This window comes from Wyeomyia smithii, chromosome 1, assembly GCF_029784165.1.
Source record: "Wyeomyia smithii strain HCP4-BCI-WySm-NY-G18 chromosome 1, ASM2978416v1, whole genome shotgun sequence".
Lineage (NCBI taxonomy): Eukaryota > Metazoa > Arthropoda > Insecta > Diptera > Culicidae > Wyeomyia > Wyeomyia smithii.
Window position 1 is genome coordinate 139,493,063 of NC_073694.1, and position 22,174 is coordinate 139,515,236.

Sequence of the window (22,174 nt, forward strand, 5' to 3'; positions counted from 1 at the left end):
GACATCCCATACTCAGTGTATAAAATCTCTCGCTCAGCATGGGATGCGGGAGGACCTAGCGTTCGTAATGAATCGATCAAGTTCTATACTGACGGTTCAAAAATGGGGATCGTAACAGGGGCGGGAGTGTAGGATCCTAGAACAAAAATATCAGTAGCTATGGGAAACTGGCCAACAGTCTTCCGGGCTGAAATATATAGCTGCCATTATAGAATGTGCGAATATCTGCCTGAAACGGAAGTATAGACACACCAACATCTGCATTTTCTCGGACAGTCAAGCGACACTTAAGGCCCTGGAAGCCTACAAGTGTATGTCTAGAATTGTCTGAAACTGCATTTGCCTTCAACAACAGTTGAGCCACTTGAATTCTGTAAAACTTTTCTGGATTCCTGGTCACTGCGGAACAGAGGGCAATGAAGTTGCAGATGAACTCGCCAGATTCGGTTCCCAATCTCCTTCATTGGTCCAGAACCGTTTTGTGGTCAAAAAGATTAATAACACCAAACACAAAAGTTTCTCAAAAGTTGCTGAGTCTTAATAAGAGCGATCTCAGTTTATTCACTGGTCTAATAACTGGTCACTGTCTGAGCAACCATCATATTCAGAAAATTGGTTTCACCCAAGATGTTATGTATTTGTCGCTTCTGCAACTCAGATAGCGAAACCTCGGAACATTTTGAAGCGGAATACGTACCGAGTGGTTAGACACTATTACTGCTGGATGTGATATGTCCTTTGATTAACTGCACTACATCTGCTCGATTTTAATTACTTTTAATCTATCAGTTAAGTTGAAAAAATATTAAATCACTTAAACACTAAACCGAAACTTAAACAACGGGCATCACTTCTGCCTCGCGGAATAAAACTTAAGAGTTAACACCTAAACGAACCGCGGACTATCTATAACGACGTAGGCACCTGCCTCACGAGGGGTATCACTATAACGACCTCGGACTTCCTTGAAGTCCCAGCTTAAGTATTCGCCGCTACTCCGGTCACTCCGAATTTTCCCGCGGCGTCGTCTTCTCACGAGAGCGGGCCGCTCTTCCGTCTCTTTCCTCGCGAACGTGCCCGTGCACGGCTGATGCAATCGTTGTTGACTTTTTCGTAAATCCGCTCGGTTGCATGTTTTGATTAAACATCCGCGAATTGGAGTTTTTTGCTGTAAATATAAACTTAAAACATTCGAACTTGCGTTCGATTTAATAACTGAGGTATTGTTTTTGCCTCCATAATCAAAACAATACCTTCTTTGATTATGATCCACTTTTCATATTTTCATAACATGAGTGGTGGATGGAATTTCAAGTTTCAACACTTGCGATGTTGAAACAAATTGACAAGAGAAATGATTTCATCATCTTGTCCATGCATATTAATGACAAGTTTTTCCAAAGATGTTTTTTCCATTTAGGATTTTTCTTAATCCTTCTTTGGAAGAGAATGGAAATTAATTGTAACCGCCTAAAATCAGGTCGGCTCATAAAACCCCCACTGATCGAGTTTTTAATTAATGCAATTCATTAAAAACATGATGAAAGTATTTGGCATGGGTTACAAAAAAAAAAAAATTTGAAGGAACCTGATTTTTGGATAATTTGGAAATGAAAGATCTTTTGCCTATGTACCCTACTACTCTATTCCCTAGCTACTACTGTTCTATCCATACTATTCCGTACTCCTTCTCCTTCTCCTTTCCTGAGAGCCGTCCGCCCCCTTTCGTTCGCTCCTCTATCCACTCCTGTCTATCCTCCTTCCTTGGTATTATCCGTCCCATTAACACGAAGAATATTTGTTGTTTCAGGATCTTTCTTGGTTGACCTAAGTCCTGAATTCTGTTGAGATATATCCTAGATGTTACAGCTTTTAATCTTTATGCTCGGATATAACACCGATCATTTGTTGCACGTAGTCCTAAGACTTGATCTGGTGTTTCTCTACACTTATAATCCTGCCGATAAATTTGGGATTCTTCCTGTTCCCTGAAGACATAAACCCGTTTTCATCGATCCTGCTCTTCAGGTCTATCCCATTGCAAGTGGTGTAAAGTGTGTGTATATAATGACTTATCCGGCTTCTCCTAGCTGATAGAATAGTCTTATCTCCTTAAACATCTTTCTTGATTGATGATGAAAGACTGCTTTTCTCTTCCGTTTTATTCAACTGCTATATTAATTTCTGATTCAGTCAAATATATATTTACTGAATCCGTTCTAGATTCATCTCTCTCCATCCGTCTTTTATCTCCGCCGTCCGTTCGGTGAGTACTGATCCTTTTATCGTTCTCCTACTGTCTGACCCTAGTCTTAGTTCCTAACTTTATATCCCTATCTTTACGCTCTGAATATTTTAAATTGTATGTTACTTTACTTTTAATTTTAGTGTATTTTATTTATATTATAATAATTTTTTTTTTTTTTTTTTTTTTTTTTTTTTTTTTTTTTTTTTTTTTCAAATGATTAATTAATGTAATAAACTTTAAATAAAATTTTTTTTTTTTTTTTTTTCTATTCTCTACTCTCTCCTATTGTCAACTTCTTCCCAATTTGATACCTTTTTCATGTTTTCCCATTTAAGCATATATGTCTTTAATATTTATTAATAATGAAAACAATTTTAATTTTAATATTTCCATTTTCTTACTCAAAATATAGAGTCAAGAAAAATATTTTTCTCACAAATATATAATTTTGAGAATTCATGATAATTCACCCCTCTTGTCAATAATTAAGCCAAAAAATCTTATACCAAATTAAAAGTAAAAATATTGGAAATATGAAAAAAAAAAAAAGGTCTACAGCAATGCAAGTATTTAATACCGAAAAGGATAACCCAAAATTACACTTGCATTACCGTATAGCAGCAATCTACACTCACCATACCATCATTCTGTTTTACCTTCCTTCTATTCACCATTCTGGTTTATCTTCCTTCTCGTCTTCTGTGGATCGCCTGGTAAATTGCTGTTGACCTAAAACCCCCCCTGATTTGAGGTTTTAGGCAGGATTAATCTGTAAATATACTCATTTTGTTTTCTATTAAATAATTGTATAATAAAATGTAGAATAATCCCAAAAATAATTATGTACTATTAAAATTAAACTCTATCATACTACATAGTTATATATCTAAAAAAAAATATGCTGACAGATGTGTGTAAATCCATAATTTTTTTTTTTTTTTCACACGTCTTTTACTCGGAGCCCAATCGTGTTATTTGTGACACAATAATTTGTGCATTCATGTTTTCTGTCTGTGTTCAGACTCCTTTTCCAAAAGTCCTTTCCTTGAAGGCACAAATAGTTCTCTATTGACTTTGGTAATTGGAAAAGTTTGACATTTTCTTTGAAATGTATTGAACACATTCCTTTACAGATTGTGTATTTGCACAATTCCTGTAAGGTAATTGGTTTAGACTCTAAACCACCTAAATATTCCATTTTTACCTCACTTCTGCCCCAAACTGTTGAAATTATTGGGTATAGTGTCTTATTTTTGGAGACCCTCGAAGGCTTCTCCAAAGTATTGGCCATTGGCTAAAAAGCTCAGTGTGCCTTTATCCATATCCAGTATCACTTTAATAGTCTCGAACTTTATTTTGAATTTTTCAAAAGATTTTCGTTCTCTACCATTTTGTTTTTTCGGGTACGTGTCAATGATTGAATCATGAAGCGTCATGCCCCTGTTTATGTCAAAGCCCCAAGAATTGCTATCTAGTCCTAATAGACTTTGATAACCCATGCATTGTAGGGTTGCATCAGACGTTGCTATTCCAACGTATGCATGTGTCCCCCTCTGTTCACTAGGCCATGTTATTTCCCATACATGGAGACCTTTTGTGAACCCAACTTTACCTCTTATGCAATCAGTATTGTTTCTTGCATAAGTTCGATGGGCTGTGAGACCATTAGTTTCTACAAATATGTTTTCAGAACAGTCTTCCTTATTCCAGGAATGTCTTATCTGTTCTTCCAGAGATACTGTTGGTCTTTCCAACAAAATTTTTAATCTTTGTGGTATCTCATAATTTTCGTGTCTTTTCGGTCTTTCCATATTTGTAATTTGAGGCGTTACCCTATGTTTTAGTCCTCTTCGTTTGTTTAAATGTTTCTTGGCATACATTTTACGTAGTGTCAAAAGTATTTGTTGACTACTACAAACAGGATTTAAATTCTTATTTTTTTTTTTTTCTATATATATTTACCTCAATTTCCTAGGCTATAGGCCTGTTCGTATCTCATTTGCTCTGTCTGCAAAAAGAAATGAGTAAAATAAATTCTTAATACATTGCTGTATATAATATAATTAACAATTCGTATACTCAATAACTACCATTCTGGGTCACTACTCCCTTGTTATTTCATTCAAATCACAGTCATTCTAGGTAGTGTTCCCTTGTCCAATAATTCACTATCCATTCAAACATAAAAAATCGTAAAAAAAAAATTCAGTTTATCGACAATGTTCAATTTTACTATTGTCGAACGGTAAGTACGATCTCATTTAACATTTCCCATGGGATACTGATTGTAACGAGGGAAACTTTTATCCGCTCTAGGTCAATATTTCATTTCTTCTATTTTCATTTGAAAGGCCCTTCTTTCAAATAATGTGGGGTCTCTTCCGATTTAATTAATCAAAGTTTTACTCTTTCGCGTTATTTATGGGAGGTATGTTTCCTCTTCCCCTTTTAATTCTTTTATAGTGCTCATCTATTTGACATTATTACGTGCAGACATTTTTGACAATCTTTGACAAGACATTTACTTATCCTGGATTTCCAGCTCTTCGGTTCATTCAAATGCTTTTTTGTTGCTATTGGCGAACGCATTATGTTATAATTAGCTGTAGGTTGTCGCTCTGTATCAACTTTTTCTACCACCGAATTCTGACTGGTGGTCTTCTAGTTTGTGTTTTTATAATTGTCTTATTTTCTGATATCCCCTGGATATCGCTTTCATTTGTTATTCCTGTTGAGGTTTGAAATATATCTGGTTCCATATATTCTTCTTCTAATTTTTGAATTGCTGGTAAATTCGCTTGTGGATTTAATTCACGCATGAGCATGATTTCTCCATTATGTTCTAAATTTGGATTGGCGAAAATATCTTTCCTCCTTTTAAGCATCTCAGCGTCTGAATTCGGTTCCCGTGGGTCGATCAATGGCCCTAAATGGGTAATCTTTTGTCCTCTCAACGGTATCTTTGGAGGTGATGAACGAGGTTTTTTCAGAATTGAAACCTTTGGATTCCTTTGTTTAAAAGGTTTCGACTTCCTTTCCTTGGAATATGAAGAGACGTACTTTTTGTTTTGTGGGCAAGAAATCTGCCCTTTAAAGCAACAAATAAAAAGTACTATCAACGTTGCCAACATAATTATTGCTCCAGTCCCTATACTAGCTATAGTCCAGCCTGATGAAAGTGGAGAATAAATTAAATTTTCTAGGAAGGGTCTTTGCTTTTTGAGAACTTCAACATCGATTCCTAAATCAAAAAGCTTCTTTCGATCATAGAATGAAACTTTAGAGAAATTTCCACTCAATGTTGGGATCAAATGCATTGTACTTTCTTCCCACGTAAAATTCATTATTTTGTAGTTCATTGTGTTTACTAATGCTTTGTTATCCGATACTGTAGTATCTGAATACCAAATTTTTGTGTTATTTGTTTGAATCCTCATGTTTGGGGTTAGCCTCATTCGACCTGTACCCCTAACAATCAATTTTGTTTTATTTTCTCCATGGAAAATATTTACTTCAACTTCTTGTGGGGTTACATACTCCCAAACATTTGACTCCTCGGTTTCAAACCAAGCGTCGTGATTGACTCTCAGAAGTTTAATCTTACAATTTTCTGTTGAATTTCTGAATCTGAGATTCAATAGGCACTCGTTTTCTGAAGTTAAATTTTCCTCCTTCAGTTTTAATTCACAAATTCTAAAATTCATGTATATTTTGCAGTTTTCGTATTGAGTTTCCGTTAATAGGAATCCCCAATAGTTATCAATTTCCTCAATTATTATATTCCGATCCAAATTAATGGTCATGATAATAGTTCCATTTATTTGTGGAATAAAACTTCCCTTAAATGCTTTGAATTTCCTCTTTGAAACTAACGGTATCTTCAGGTCAATTGACAACATTTGGTTGTTCTCCGTTTTAAAGGATACATCCGTTATTCTCAAAATCTCTGACAATATTCCGCTATTTTGTCTTCTTGGAAATTCGAGGCCCCCTTTGATCTTACTTTCAGCCTCTTTTAATATTTGCAACAAAATTGCTGGCTCTAGTAATTGAATAAACCATGTTATACTATTGTCTTTATTAAGCAAGACTTGTAGTATAATATTCTGTTGTTTATTTAAGTCATTTATTAAAGATTGAATTCTAAATCCAATTTCAATTAATTCCGACTCAAGTTGTAGTGCCTTTTTATATGTACTAGCGAAACTTAAGTCGTCTTGGACCAGTTTCCCTAATGTGTTGAACGTATTCATCACGTTTTTCATCTTATCATCTATATGCAACATTGAGCTGTCTACAAATTTGTACATAGCATCAATTGTCGCAGTTTGATGATCTAGTGATAAGACCAAGGATTCCTCGTTCCTTCTTAATTTGTCCAGATTTATATCCACCCGAATTCTATCATCAGAATCCATACCTCCAATGGCTGTTATAAAACCACGAGTTCTTCGGGATGGAAAAAATTCTTTTATGAACTTATTCATATCCATGCTTTTGTTGAATGCCATTTCTAAATCACTCAGCATGACATTACAATGTGTATTTTTTATTATTTTTTGTAATAATACACAAGTATAATTATAATCTGCCTTAGATTTTAATAAGGCCTTCCCTCCTTCTTCTAATCCTAATACCGGGAATCTTACCTTCAACACGTATGTGCCCATTCTTATCAACGGCTCGTGTTGTTCCTCTAAAATGAATCCACCATTCGTTAACCAGAATAGGTTAACGAGAAGAAAAATGCTCCTGTAATCGAGGAGAAAAGAAAATATTTTGATATTGGCTGATTTTTTTTTTTTTTTTTTTTTTTTTTTTTTTTTCTGTTTGCAAAAAGCCTGACCAATTCTGGTCAGGGATCATAGGCCATTAGACGTAGACATTTATTCATTGAGAGACATTTTTATGTAATAGACTTAAATATTATGTACGTAATAATAATTTTTTTTTTTTTTTTTTGATAATATACTAATATTTTTGTAAAACTTTCTTTGTTAATCTTTATGTTAACAAATGTAATATCACATCCTTTATTGATTAATAATTCGTCTTTCGTTGTGGGTTTTACCCCTTTTTTTTTTTTTTTTTTTTTTTTTTTTTTTTTTTTTTTTTTTTTTTTTTTTTTGTGTTTGTTATTTCCACTTCGTTCGCAAAAATCAGTAGGGCTGACGATCAGTCGCCGAGCTGTACCGTGATGAATCACAATCCGGACGGTACCAATATCCGGACACCTTCATCAATACTTCTCAATTAGATGGTAATTTATGCAATTTATGAGATGCAATGTTATACAGGAGCTTTTTTTTATATGTGAAAGATCGTTCAAACATCATAAATACCATAGTAAGCCGTGAGATAAAATTTAGATAAATCGAAACATAAACGCACTGTCAAACGGCGTCCTTTTCCTGTTTGCACTGTCCGGATTTACAACCAAAATGTTGATGTGTTTTAAATCCGGACACCCCAAAAATAAAACGAAGAGGTAGTGAACTTTGAGTGTTTTTATGCTTCATTCAATGTTTTTTTTTTTTTTTTTTTTTTTTTTTTTTTTTTTTTTCATTTCATTCTTTTAATTATGGTATTTTCTTAGGCGATTATTGTGGATCTTCTCTAGTTTGTTGCCGTTTTTGATTACCGTGGTTTGCTCACTGGGCAAATCTACGATTTCATAAGGGCCTCTCCAATAGCTCTGGAGTTTCTGCCCTACTCCCATGGGGTTGGCATGTACTAAGACCAGATCTCCCCACATAGGTTGCCAATCGTTTGCTTTTCTGTCATAGAGCTCTTTGCGCTTTTCTTTTGACAGAATTAGGTTTTCTTTAGCTTTTGAGTGAATGTTTTTGAAAACAGACCTCATCTCTTTTGAGTAGCTTTCGTAATTTAGACCATTTTCCCTTTGGTTATATATGGATGCTGGTAATCTAGCTAATCGTCCATATACAAGTTCGAACGGAGAGTACTTTGTCGAAGAGTTAATCGTCGTGTTGTACTCGAACGTAAAGTATGGCAGATGTTGGTCCCATACATGTGGGTTGCCTACTACGTACTGACGCAGGTATGTTTTTAATTCACGATTTGATCTCTCAACTAAATTGGCTTGAGGATGATACGCGCTTGTGTTGATTTTCTTTATTTTCAAAATTTTACAAATATGTTTGAACACCTCACTCATAAAATTTGAACCTTGATCTGATACTAATTCAGCAGGTGTTCCAAATTTACAAATGTAATGTTCTATAAATGTCCTGGCGACTGTTTCTGATTCTTGATTCTCCATTGGTGCTACTACCAAGAATCTGGTTAGGTCGTCTTGCATGACAAGTCCATATTTATTACCAAAATCGGATTCTGGTAAGACAACTATGTCTATAAAAACCTTCTCAAATGGTTCTGATGACGTAGTTGTTATCTTCATTGGGATTTTGTTATGGCTCCAAATCTTGTTCTTCTGACATGAGTCACATTGTTTTACATAATTCTCAATGTCTCTTCTCATGTTAGGCCATACAAAAAGTGTGCCTATTCGTTGATGCATTCGTTTTGCTCCTACGTGTCCACCAAGAGGCGCATCGTGGAATTCATGCAAAACTGTTTGAATTTCGTCCTTGTTTACTATAGTTCGTTCACTGTCTGCGTTGTATAAAATGATGTTGATATCCAATTTCCACGCAATATATTTTACTATTTGTAAAATCTGATATTGCTTTATCTTTCTAAACGATATCATGTGAATTGTCTTTGCGTTTAGAATGAAATCCGGGCAGTTATTGAAATATGTTAACATTAAATCAATAAAATTGTCAAAATTCATTAGGGAGTTGTTCTTCCCTTCGAGTAATATTCCTGCTACCTTATTTGAAGGATGTGTCAAAAGGTTATCTTTGACCCAATCTTTGATACCGTGAGGGTAATCATATAAAGATGTTAACTCATTGAAAGCAGTTTTGCTATTTAGGATGACAAATCTTGCGTCGCATGATTTTTCATCTTTAATAGTTTTTGTAATAACCACTTTTGATTCATCAATCAATTCCTGTTTCAGAGCGATTTTGAAGTCCTCCGCTGATAGATATGTTGCGTCTTTTAAGGCGTCATTTGAGTCGTTTAAGGTAACTTTTTCGTTGTCCGAAATGTCAGAGTTTAATATCTTGGAGATTTCATCTTCAGGGACATCATCGGAATTCTCATCATCATTTATGAGTAAATCCTGTTGTCGTTTTTGTTGACGAGTCAACACAGCGACCGTATTTTCGTTAGTGTCGTTGGCCTTTTCAACATTTTCATGTTGAAGTCTTGACAAAAAGTCGGCTACTATATTTTCTCGTCCTTGTTTATATCGTATGTCCATTTCCAGACCTTGCAATTTCAATCTCAACCTAGTTAAGGTGTGAGATGTTTCTTTCAGATTCCACAGAGAAACTAAAGGTCTGTGATCTGTATAAACGATGAATTTTTGATTATATATATAGTGCTTGAATCGATTTACTGCCCAAACAATGGCAAGTAATTCCTTCTCGATTACGTGATACCTTATTTCGGCCCCTACTAAGCCTCTACTAGCGTAGGCTATGGGTCGATTTGGTGTTTTTTCATTTGAGAGGACTGCTCCAATTGCGTAGTCACTCGCATCCGTAGTTAACACAAAGGTATCGTTATACTTTGGTCTTACCAAAAGAGTATCCGATGTTAGAAAATTTCTCAATTTCTCAAATGCACTTTGGCATTCGTCTGACCATTTGAAACGAACATTTTTCTTTAATAAATCATTCAAAGGTTTTCGAGTTTCCGCTATTTTTGGGATGAATTTTCCATAAAAATTCACTGTTCCCAAGAATGAGCGCACTCCTTTTACTGTCTTTGGAACTGGCATATCCCTTACAGCTTCAATATTATCTTTCATAGGACGTATACCGTGTTCGTCAATAGTGTGTCCTAAATAATTTATCTTTGTTTTTAATATTTGACATTTTGAGGTTTCCACTTTCAAGTTATGTCTTCTCAGAGCTCTCAACACTCTGATCAGATTTTCGTTGTGTTCTTTTATGCTTCTTCCGTATATTAAAATGTCGTCAAGATAGACCCGAGCCCTTATGTCTGGCAATTCATATAGCACTGAGTTCATTAATTTTTGAAAAGTTGATGGGCTATTTCTTAGTCCCATGGGCATTCTCGTATATTCATAATGTCCATTCGGGGTTGAGAATGCTGTTTTCGCCGCATCTCTTGGATCAATCGGAACTTGATAAAATCCTGATTTCAAATCCAATGTAGAAAAATATTTACTATCCCCTATAGTATCTAACATCTCATCTATTAGGGGAATGGGGTAAACAAATGGTTTAGTAACCAAATTGAGAGCTCTAAAGTCTACTACAATTCTGTACTTTTTGTTCCCTTCCGCATCTAAATCCTTCTTAGGTATGCACAAAACTGGTGCATTCCATGGACTTTTGCTAGGCCTTATTATGCCTTGGCGATGCATTTCGTCTATTTCTTCATTAATTTGTTTTTTTGTAGATTCTGGGAATCTATACTGCCTCTTATTTATAGGGACATTGGTTGTTGTCTCTATCTCGTGCATTGCTGCATCTGTGATAGTCAACTTATCCCCTTTTAGGAAGAATATATCACTATATTCTGCCATTATATTTTCCATTTCAAAAAATGTATTTTTTTCGAGTCGTTGGAGTTTCAGGCTATCCAAAACCTTTTTCACTCTTTCTCCTCCTCTTGCTTGTGTAATTCCTTTGTTCTCCAATAAGCTATAATCTTGATTGGAATCCAAATCTTCCATTTTAAATTCGTTATCGGGTTCTGTAATTGGTTCCTCTTCGTTCGCGGAAGATATTTCGAAGTAATCTTCATCTCCATTGTCGGCAGAGCCTATTTCAGGTTTTAAACTATTAAAGTAGCTTGAATTATTTTCTCCATGATCATCTGAACTTTCTAAATATTCACTGGTGTAATCATCTTCGAAGTATTCATCTTCAGATTCACTGTTAGATAATATAGCTTCATCCTGATAATTTGCTATGAATATTTGTTCGGGTTTTCTAGAATTATTATTGGTAATCTTCGATACTTTAATATCAACCTTGTCTTTATCTTCAATTGATTTCTTTGGAATGTTCAATTTGAAGATAACATATTTAAAGTTACCTCCAATCGAATCAATATGGCTTTTCATGAATTTTGCTCCAAGTATTGCTGGAATTGATAATTCGTCAATCACGTAGAATTTTGTCGGGATTACATGTTCTAATATCTTTAGGTTTATCCAAGTAGAGCCAATGGAATTCAATGCTTCACTATTGGTCACTCCCTTGATTTCTGATCTGTCGGATTTATCTATATATACAGCACCGACTTTTCTAGCTCTTCTTAATGATATTATATTTGGTTGAGCACCTGTATCTAGTAGATAATCAGTATACTCATTCGATCTTTCGAGTGTATTTAGTATTAGACTAAACCTCTGATCGTGGGTCTCTTTTATTGGAAACTTAATTTCTGTTGTTTTATTTATAGTCTCTTTGTTTTTTAGTTTTTGTGTTCTTGGTTTTGATGATGTAAAAAGGCAGCTTTTAAATTGGGATTCCGTCAACCTTTGGTTTATTGAATCCCTCCTTTTTAGTTTTTTGACCCATCTCTTCTGTAATCCCTGTTATTACCATATTGGCCTTGGTGGTTCCTAGGTTGGTTTCCCTGAAAGGGTCTTCCTTCGTAGGAATTTCTACCATTGTTTCTGTTGTTATTATTGGTATCATTGTTTCGGTCATTATTCCTATAATTTGAATTATGACCGTTTTGATAATTACCGCGGTTATCATTTCTGTTAAAGCCATTATTTTGGCCATTTCCTCGGTAATCGTTATTCTGTGGTCTAAAATCGGTATTGTTCCCCCGGAAACTATTACTGTTCCTGTAATTGGAATGGTTATTATCATTTCTTTGATAATTATTATTATTCCTGTTTCCGTGGTAATTACTACCATTATTTTGGTAGTTTGTATTATTACCATTATTTCTGTAATTATTGCTACTACCATTGTTTTGGTAGTTGTTCTGGTAACTTTGATTTTGATTATTTGCCTGAGGATTGTGTCCTCTGTTCTGGTTTCGGTAATTGTTATTATTGTTTCTTCTGAAGTTGTTATTTAAATAAGCAACTCCTTGAGTGTTATTGTTCATGTTGTTATAATTTTTTCTGTGAGGAGAATTTGGTGAGTTCTCCGGTTTCGTCCTTCTGTGGATATCCTGGAGTTCTTCTTCCTCCTCACATTCTTTTTGTAGCCATTCGAGCAAGTCCATAAAGGATTTATCTCGTTGAGACTTTCCTGCCGAAATCAAAGTGTGATTTCTCAGGCCCCCTAGGAAGTGTTTCCTTAGGTGTGTTGACACATATGAATCATTTCCCTCCTGTCCTGGGATATCTCTCACACTTTCGTAAATTTTTGTGGCTCGTGTTTTATACTCCTCAAATGATTCTGAATAACCCTGGTGTAGGGTTTCGATTTCTTTGAAGATTGCCCCGATGTTCTTTTCAGGCTGGAAAAGTTTTTCCATTTTTAATTTAACTTCGGGCCATTTCTCGGCCCTTATATCATTGAGCCGTTTGAGTGCATCCCCTCTGAGCTTTGTGTACACCACATTCAATAATGGGGTGTGACTAGCTGCTGCCGGGATGTCTGTTGCAAAATAATCAACTTGTAGTAGGAAGGGATCTAGTTCTTCCGCCTTTCCACTGAATATTGGAATGATCGCAGCTGCATCGATCATCATTTTTGTTGTTTCTGCTGGCATTTTGGTTTTTTTCTTCTTTAGTAATCTATTGAAGAAAAAACTATCTTTGTAATATTTATTTTTAAGCCTCTCTAAAGTTTCAATGAAACTTGTGTTATCGAAATCAAAATCCTCTGTATGGTTTTTATTTTCCGGATTTGTTTCGCTTTCCAGACTAATATGATCTGGAAATTTGAAGCGGCTTGAAGCGTCTTCTTGTAATATAAATGAAGACGATATCGGATAGTCCTCTCCTGATGCCTTTTCTCCCTCTCTATCTATCTGATTCTTGTCTTGTAGAAAGCTCTTTACTTCACCTGATATATTAAATGATGAAGTAAAGGGTAACGCTTCCCAAATTTGCGAATCCTCGAGGGATATCGAGTGGTTTAATCCTTGTGTAGGAATTACCACTTCGATATAATAGTCTGAGTTTCGTCTTTGCCTCTTATTTTCTTTTTCTGGGATTATCGAAGTTCCCTCTAATATTCTAATGGATTGCTCTACTTTGGTTTTTACAAACTCAAAGTCATCTGTGAGCTTGTTCCAATCTTTGTCCTTTAGTCTTTTATCATATTTAAGGACTAAAGATTCGAATTCTTCTAGGTGATCCCTCAGGAGTTCTTTTTTCGTTAGAATTCCTTGAAGTGATCTTGCCCTATTTTTGCTTTTGAGTAGATTTTTATATTCCCGTTCAACGTATTCCTTGATCTCCTCTAATCTGGTCATTTAATCCTGCTTCCAGCAGCATATTATTTGACCTTAAAAAGAGAAAGGAGATATTTGTAGGGATACCGAGAGTTTTTTCCAATTTTAGATTGTTTGGGTCTTTTTGCTCTATTCTCCCCTTTTCATACTTATGGGATTAAGTAATTTTAATGTATTTGTGGTACTAAATTTAGTCCAGTATCGGCTGAACGTGCTAACTGCCTTCAATCGTGCATGTCTTTATATGTCTTGGTATTGGGTATAGAACCTTTTTGTTCTATGTGTAGTCTTTTCATACCACGGCTTTGTTTAAATTGTGTGCGACGTGCTTCGCTTCGTTCGAATTGTGTTCCCCTTGCGGCTCTGCGTGAATTGCTTAGTATGCAATTCTTAAGTCGTTTTGGTCGCTACTCCTGGAGTACCACTTGCATAGTGAGTGTTGCATGATGGGACTTTGCTCCGATGAGTATGTGTCAAATTTGTAATTTTATTGCTAATATTTTATTATCTTTTCTAGTGGAATTCCCCTATTATTATTATTTATAAACCCGTCGGGGCTCTAGACGAACTAAACAACACCAATAGTCTTGCAATTTCTTCTATCTGTTCTCAAATTATGCATTTGTGAAGAAACATTTCCCTTTAATATATAAAGATAATTATATTATATTTTTTTTTTTTTTTTTTTTTCTTTCCCTCTAAGCGTAGTTCCTAATTATGCCTTGACCACTCTTTATTGCCGTTTGTGTTTCAACCGTGAAAATTAATTTTGGACTTTTATTTTTTTCATTACTGGCTCAATGTGCCATTTGTTTGACGGTCAAGGTCTCGCGTAGCTACTAAGCTTTGCAATTATTGACGTAGGTCATGATGAAGCTTTAGTTTTCTTCTTCCCACTTTTGTTCGCAATAATCGCATACTCATATGCGTTCCGCGATTATTGCTGTATCGGAGACGTGATTAATCCTATACAATTGGCGATGCCTGTCATCAGTGGATTAATATTTGTGTCATCATCTATCTTGTCATCTTGTCACTTGTCATCTTTTGTGATATTTAGCTGTAAAAGTTAAATTCATGTAATGATGTGAAATAACAAAAATTTGATCATGTATTAGTAAACTAAAAGAGAGAGAGAAAAAAAAAAACGTTCCTGTTTCGAACCTTAGATCCTCTGATCTTTGGTTTCGCTGTTTACTTTGAGTCCAGTTGTGAGGAACTCGAATGAAAAGGTATTTTATTGATGTTATTTTATGTGATCAACTCACGTGTTTGACCCACTGTGAGTTGATATATTTTTAGGTTTCCATTCCAATTGGAAAATTTTCGATGGACTTGATTCACTGGTATGTGTGAAACCGTGTCAATCGACTAATAAAAATGCAATTATGCATTATTGATTGTCGTCATTCTTAATTTGTTTCGGTATGGGCAGTACGGGTCGGTACCCCTGGTTTTTTAGTTTGATTTGTTCATTAAATTAAAAAAAAATTCTGAGGTTATCTTAGTGGCGTGTGACTAGCCACGGATTAGAATGTAGTGTCGTAGTAGTGGAATATTCTGTGCCAGAAAGTGGAATATTCTGTGCCAGAATAGTGTGGTGAACAGTCCGCTATGGCGGTGAGGTTGGATGGGTAAGTAATTGTATTTTTCTATGATTATGAACCAAGAATAGAATTAGGGTCTTCCAACTAGGGCCTTAAAGCGGGAGGTTAATTTATTTGTGCTGGTTACCACTTGGGTTGATCTTACCTTATTTTCATTTTTTTTGTAGGTTGAATCCTGTTGCTGGTTCCAGTGCCCTGTGAGCTGCTCCCTGTCCGTGGGATCTATTGCGATTGGATTTCGAAAACTTGAATTCGCGTAACACTGGTCAACAGTCGATCTCGGATTGTTATTATTGTTCCTCTAACACTTTCACTGTTTCTTCTTCTAATCCTTTTTATTTGTTCTTTTAGGTTTCGACCATCTTCGAGGAGGAGCCCTTAGAAATATTGGACTTGCACGTTTCGTGGCATTCACTTTCGTTGATTTGGGTCTGTTTTTTCGATACGTCAAAGTCACTTAAGCACGTAAGTTTTTTCTACTTTTTCACTACTGGCCCAGCCAGAAAACGGCGCACCTGAGCCTATCTTTTCAGGCTCTTTTGCGCTGTCACCAATGAAGCGGAATACGTACCGAGTGGTTAGACACTATTACTGCTGGATGTGATATGTCCTTTGATTAACTGCACTACATCTGCTCGATTTTAATTACTTTTAATCTATCAGTTAAGTTGAAAAAATATTAAATCACTTAAACACTAAACCGAAACTTAAACAACGGGCATCACTTCTGCCTCGCGGAATAAAACTTAAGAGTTAACACCTAAACGAACCGCGGACTATCTATAACGACGTAGGCACCTGCCTCACGAGGGGTATCACTATAACGACCTCGGACTTCCTTGAAGTCCCAGCTTAAGTATTCGCCGCTACTCCGGTCACTCCGAATTTTCCCGCGGCGTCGTCTTCTCACGAGAGCGGGCCGCTCTTCCGTCTCTTTCCTCGCGAACGTGCCCGTGCACGGCTGATGCAATCGTTGTTGACTTTTTCGTAAATCCGCTCGGTTGCATGTTTTGATTAAACATCCGCGAATTGGAGTTTTTTGCTGTAAATATAAACTTAAAACATTCGAACTTGCGTTCGATTTAATAACTGAGGTATTGTTTTTGCCTCCATAATCAAAACAATACCTTCTTTGATTATGATCCACTTTTCATATTTTCATAACATGAGTGGTGGATGGAATTTCAAGTTTCAACACTTGCGATGTTGAAACAAATTGACAAGAGAAATGATTTCATCATCTTGTCCATGCATATTAATGACAAGTTTTTCCAAAGATGTTTTTTCCATTTAGGATTTTTCTTAATCCTTCTTTGGAAGAGAATGGAAATTAATTGTAACCGCCTAAAATCAGGTCGGCTCAATTTGCTATGCAATTACGGAGCACTGATCAGACGCAGACTTCAGTACTTCAATAAGGGCTCCCTAGAACTCAAGGAAATCTGGTCTGCGCCGCCAGTCAGAGTAACTAGTTTCAGAAAACAAGTTATTTCCGATTGGCACCTATTTCGCTATAGCTCGCCGTCTATCACTTCCTCAATAAGTGGTAGACAAGCTTGGAGCGCAGTACAGCAAACCGGAGCATACCACAATAGTTCAAATAAATGGACGCAGTGGTCCAAAAACCCCCCCAACAGGAAAATAATACCATCCATTCCACACGATTGGCTAACACGAACATCAAAATGGTCTACGATTTCCTAACACAAATTAATAGATAAACTGACACTTCTTTCAGCGAAGGCTTCGTATTCTAGGAAAAGGTGTCCTCACAACTAACGAGATATGGTCTGCTGAACTAATGAAGGTAAGGAACTTCATTAAAGAAGTCATGCCTTCTGGGTGAAATGCAAAGTCTGGGGGCGACTATTACTGATACCCATAGTGATGGAGCGAACTGACAGTGCATATAAAGTAACGCGGAGTACACCACAATATATCTAACTAATGGTAGCAGTGGTCATAGGCTCCTACAAGGAAAAAAAAAAACACAAACACCAAAATGGTCGACAAAACAATTACAAACAAATGGACATAGTAATGGATGCTAGTAATGCGGGTTAATTACGGGGTTGTATACGATCTTCGTAAATATTAATTTACAATACCCCTACGGTGCGACATCATATTGGCAATGTCATTCCGTGTACAGCTGGTGCTTCAAAATGCAATCGTATTTTGCAAATATTGTTCGTTCGCTGACCCGTATAGGTGTGTGTCCTGTATAGATCATTTGAGATTTGAGATTTGAGCACAACATACACCGAAACGAATGGTTATGTTTTCAAAACAACTTTTTTTCGTGTTCTACATTTTAAAATTTACATTATAGATGAAAGTATCATTCTAGCACTCAATTTTTCAAAAATGCTGATCACTGATATCTATGCTAATGGTTGCTGATTTACCACAAACAGTTATAATTTTCACTTTTCTTTTTCCGACTCTAAGCAAAGTCATGCTATTTTTAATTTTAATTTAAGGAGTGAATGTAGTAATGAAGATAGAAAATTAAACTAACTGAAAATATGATTGTAGAAACTACGAAAAATATAGTTCAGCAGGTGGGAAGTTGTGGGTTCGTGTCTCACCTGCTGAACTATATTTTTCGTAGTTTCTACAATCATATTTTCAGTTAGTTTAATTTTCTATCTTCATTACTACATTCACTCCTTAAATTAAAGTTATAATTTTCGGTATTGAGTCAAAGAAAATATTTCAAGCTGATAATTGCTTATTTTAAAATGGTTTGGTTCTCAAACGACTTGTTCACTGACCTGGAAATATAACATTTCAAGATGCTTCGACAAAAAACTATGAAAAAAGTAACATATTTGGGTTATAGATTTATCTGTAGAACGACGAAACAGTATGAAATGAATATTTGCATTGATTTCTGATTCATTTGGTTTCGCATTTTTAGATCGGTTTACATATATGGTAAGGAACGGCTTAAGCAGTAGCGCCTATTTTAATCAGTTGAAGGAAACAGGCCTCAAATTCCTGAGTTTTGATCAATATCAACAATTTCAATGATGGAAACAAAAACTTTGATTGTCTAGCTGTCTACGAATATAAAAAAAAACAACCGTTAATCACAAAGAAATCTGAGAACAATCAACAATCGAAACAAATCGACCTATATTGCAGTCATTCAGGAGCCACTTGGGTGCTGAAAAAAAAAACGCCTGCAAAACTTACGGAAACTGCTTAAAATAGGTTTGGGGTGATTGGAATAGTGTCCGTCGATTGCACATTGGTCGGAAAATTGAAATTTCCGGCCAAAATTCATTTTTTTGTGCTAAATTGTTGGTTTTCCACCACAGATGATTATGACATATAAGAAAAGTTTTGTACTGACAAGAGGCTGTCTATAAACCACGTAAACTGAGGTAAATGTCTTGTGTTTTCGAATAAACGTAAATAACTCGTTAGTGAAACGAGATAAACGATTACTGTTTTCAGCAAAGATGCACATATTAGTAAAACGCTTCTTATAGCTCTGAGAGTTAGTTTGCGATTTGTCCGCATAGATGGCGCACGAATCTAACTTTTGATAGGAACATCCAAGAGATATGGTTTCTTCAGCAAAGTTGTAAAGCTATTCAATTCAACCAAACTACTGAAGACGAAACGATTTAGCATATCCCGATTTTAGAGCCACCAAGTGTTGATACAGTTGTCTATGGTCCTGTTTGTAAAAACTGTTTTAAAACGGTGCTTGATCAATTCAATGCAATCATTTATAACATTTTCTGTTCTAGGTTGTATGAACAAACTCACTAAATCGATCTAATTAACTTCCTCGTAAGACATTGCTCGCTTCTTCGTAAAACACTTGAATAAAACTTCAGAACTGTGAAGAACACATAAAACTTTGTTTCCTCCACATACACAAGCAATCAGACCGACTCAAAGGTATGAAGTAGAATCAGTCAGCCATAAAAGACATATGAGCCGCATGATTCAAGAGCATAACAATATGTGTGAGATTGCGGGTGGGAGTAGTTGTGAAATTGGCGGTTAACTCAATGAAATTTTGTGTATGAAACACCTGACTGCAATGTTGGAAAGTTCGACCATGAGAACCTCCATTTGTTTATGCTGTATGCCGACATATCCGGTACACAGCTTTTACTTCGGCTGTAACTTACGAGTAAATGCCCAAATGCAAGCTCGAACCATTTGTTTAACTCTGGCAGTGATATTTGTGTTTGGTGAGAGAAGTTTGCGTGTGGTGTTTCATGGCCGTGTTTTCATAAAACAAACACTGGGAATCATTTTTGGGATAATAATTCTTTTTTTTATTCGGTTAAGTATGATTTCACATGAATAATCGCTAAGTCTCTTAGCGATGTTGTGATGGGTTAACAATATAAATTTCAGAAAAAAAACTTTGGGTTGATAAAAAAAACGCGAAAATCTGTTTATTGCTAATATTAACCATATTTTTTTTTCAAACATAATGAAAATATATTTTTTACTTAAGTGTGTACAACTGAATAATCATCAAGTCTCCATAAAACTCTAAAAAATTACATGAAAAAAAAATAAAAATTTTAAATTATCTTTTTCTACCAAAACGCAAATTTCACTCAAACTTTTAACATATGTTTTAAACAACGTCATATTCTAATAAACCAATTAATCTAATAATTTCACGTTTTTTTAGTGTGTTTTGAGCCAAATTGCTATAATATACGAAAAACTTTGTTGATAAATCACCCAAAAATTCAAAAATTGCAAAAAAATGGAAAATTTTTAATCATCTTTTTCTACCTAAACGCAAATTTTCCGCAAACTTTTAACACATATTCTTGAAGGGCACAAGTAGGGCTCTCAGACACACTATCAGGTGCTGTGCTTACACGTGCTTACATTTAATGTTTTTGATGGTCAAAATTAGGGGCCACTCTTTTATATAGGGACCGTCTTATGTGGATTGGTAACTTTAATTGATTATTGTTCAAGTTTGCTAACTTAGTTTCACAATCTGAAGTTCAGACAGAGAAAAAGATAGAGAACAGATTGATATACTTCTGTTTAAATTTCACCCAACACATTTCGAGTATTTTGTCTCAATACACAGGCGGTTCCTAAAGCTGCTTAAAATATGTTCCCTACTCTACTTGTTTTTGCAAAACGAAAACAGAAATGTTCGAAATTTGAATTCAAATAAATGTTTCTCATCATCCGCATCGAAATAAAAGGAAAATTGATTCTTTGTATGTGCATGAATATGATTTTATTCAGGCGAACTACGAAATAACATGAACATGAGCCAAAGCCATATAATTGTTGGTAAATCCTTGTATCTAAAGCTGGGTAAGAAGTTTCTCTGCGAGAGTTTCTATACTACCAAGTGTAGGTCGTACAAGCCATTTGACTACTCGGTCATGCAGTATGGATAGCAAATTTACACAAAACATTCCGGCTCGGGACGTGTCCGAATCGAAAGACTTGAGAGTGCTGTTCCGCAGTGGTCCATAGTAGAACACGCTTAGGTTTTTCCAATCATCCTATGGCTGAATGACGGCTTTACACACATGCTTCTCGATATTCATCTGGTATGCAAAATGTGATAGGCCGCGCGCGTCGTAACTGTGGGTGCATTGGGGGTGAAGCAGAGGGAGAACCCAAAACATGCTCGTGGACACCGAGATATGCCCGGAATGATAATGATGCCACTATATATCAGTCGGAGATCGTGAATGCAGCATACATCAGGGTACTTTATCCCGGAAAACTACGTATTTACAATTGCACAGTGGTTGTCGAGGTGATAAGGTGGTCCTTTTGTTCCGGCTTGCTAGTTCTGAAGCTTGAAATGTACAGTTGGGAACACCACGAGGAACCGATTCTGCGGCAGCTGGGATTGCTACCACAGAGAACCGTTCGCTAGAGCCCATAGCAGAACGAATGTACTTAAATATTTACCCATTCACAATGTGATATCCTTGGATTGCATTAACTAATTTAGGGTGGTCGTGAATTTATGTATAACTTGAAGAAAATATTACTTTCGATTAGAAAGTTACAAAATAACTAAGCAGTTCGTATAAAAGTGACTAAACATTGACAGGGTGATGAAAAACTCAAAAACCTTTACAAACACGCTAACAAATAAGCAGCAAATGAAATAGTAGAGCGCTGTGGATACAAAAATTACAGTATATTTGGAGTTAATTGTTCTTGAGCAGTCAAGAAACACTAAATTCATCAACAAATAAATAAACAAATCGCAAGGAGTCAATGAATTTGGGATGTTTAAAATTACACACAAAAGTGGGCGGGACGAAGTTTGCCGGGTCAGTTAGTAATGGAATAAAATGGATTGAATGAATGGAATCGCTTTGCATCGCTAACGTATGAGGAAAAAAATCCGAACAAACTTTCAACTCCAAATTAAAATCTTGCGCAACTTATTTTTTTATACTTGTTTGTTTATTCAAGTAATGTAACTCATTCACAACCTCATAGGAAAAACTCAGCTCGACATCATGCATGCATTTACAAAAAAAAATGCATAATACAACAGTAAAATGTATGGGGAGTAATAAAGAGTTCGATACGACCGTTTAGATGAAAATAAGTTATCTAGAAATAATTATCAATTATTGGGATTATTTATTAGTTTGAATTGGTGATGAATTTATGTGGAGCAATTTTCTGCTAATACGAATTCAAGTCAATTTTTTTTCTTGGTTTGCTTCTTCGTGGATCTATCCGCAAAATCTTGAGTATCAAAAAAACTTCCATCAGAATCCAGGGAATCGTTCCAAGAAATCTCCAAAGGTAATACTCGAACCTCAAATGGATTTGG

General features: G+C 35.6%; 1 protein-coding gene across 8 annotated transcripts in view; it reads left to right on the forward strand.

Moving 5' to 3' along the window:
- LOC129718530 (uncharacterized) overlaps positions 1-22,174 on the forward strand; it is a 442,955-nt gene that overhangs the window by 25,403 nt on the left and 395,378 nt on the right. The window contains exons 1-3 of one of the 8 annotated variants that reach the window (XM_055669391.1): positions 13,984-15,378; positions 15,519-15,637; positions 15,703-15,816. The exons of 3 other annotated variants lie outside the window; for them this stretch is intronic. The gene's annotated coding sequence lies outside the window, so the exon portion shown is untranslated. Of the gene's footprint in view, positions 1-13,983; positions 15,379-15,518; positions 15,817-22,174 lie in introns of those variants that run through there. 4 more of the 8 variants (XM_055669390.1, XM_055669394.1, XM_055669396.1 and 1 more) reach the window with 4 other exon arrangements.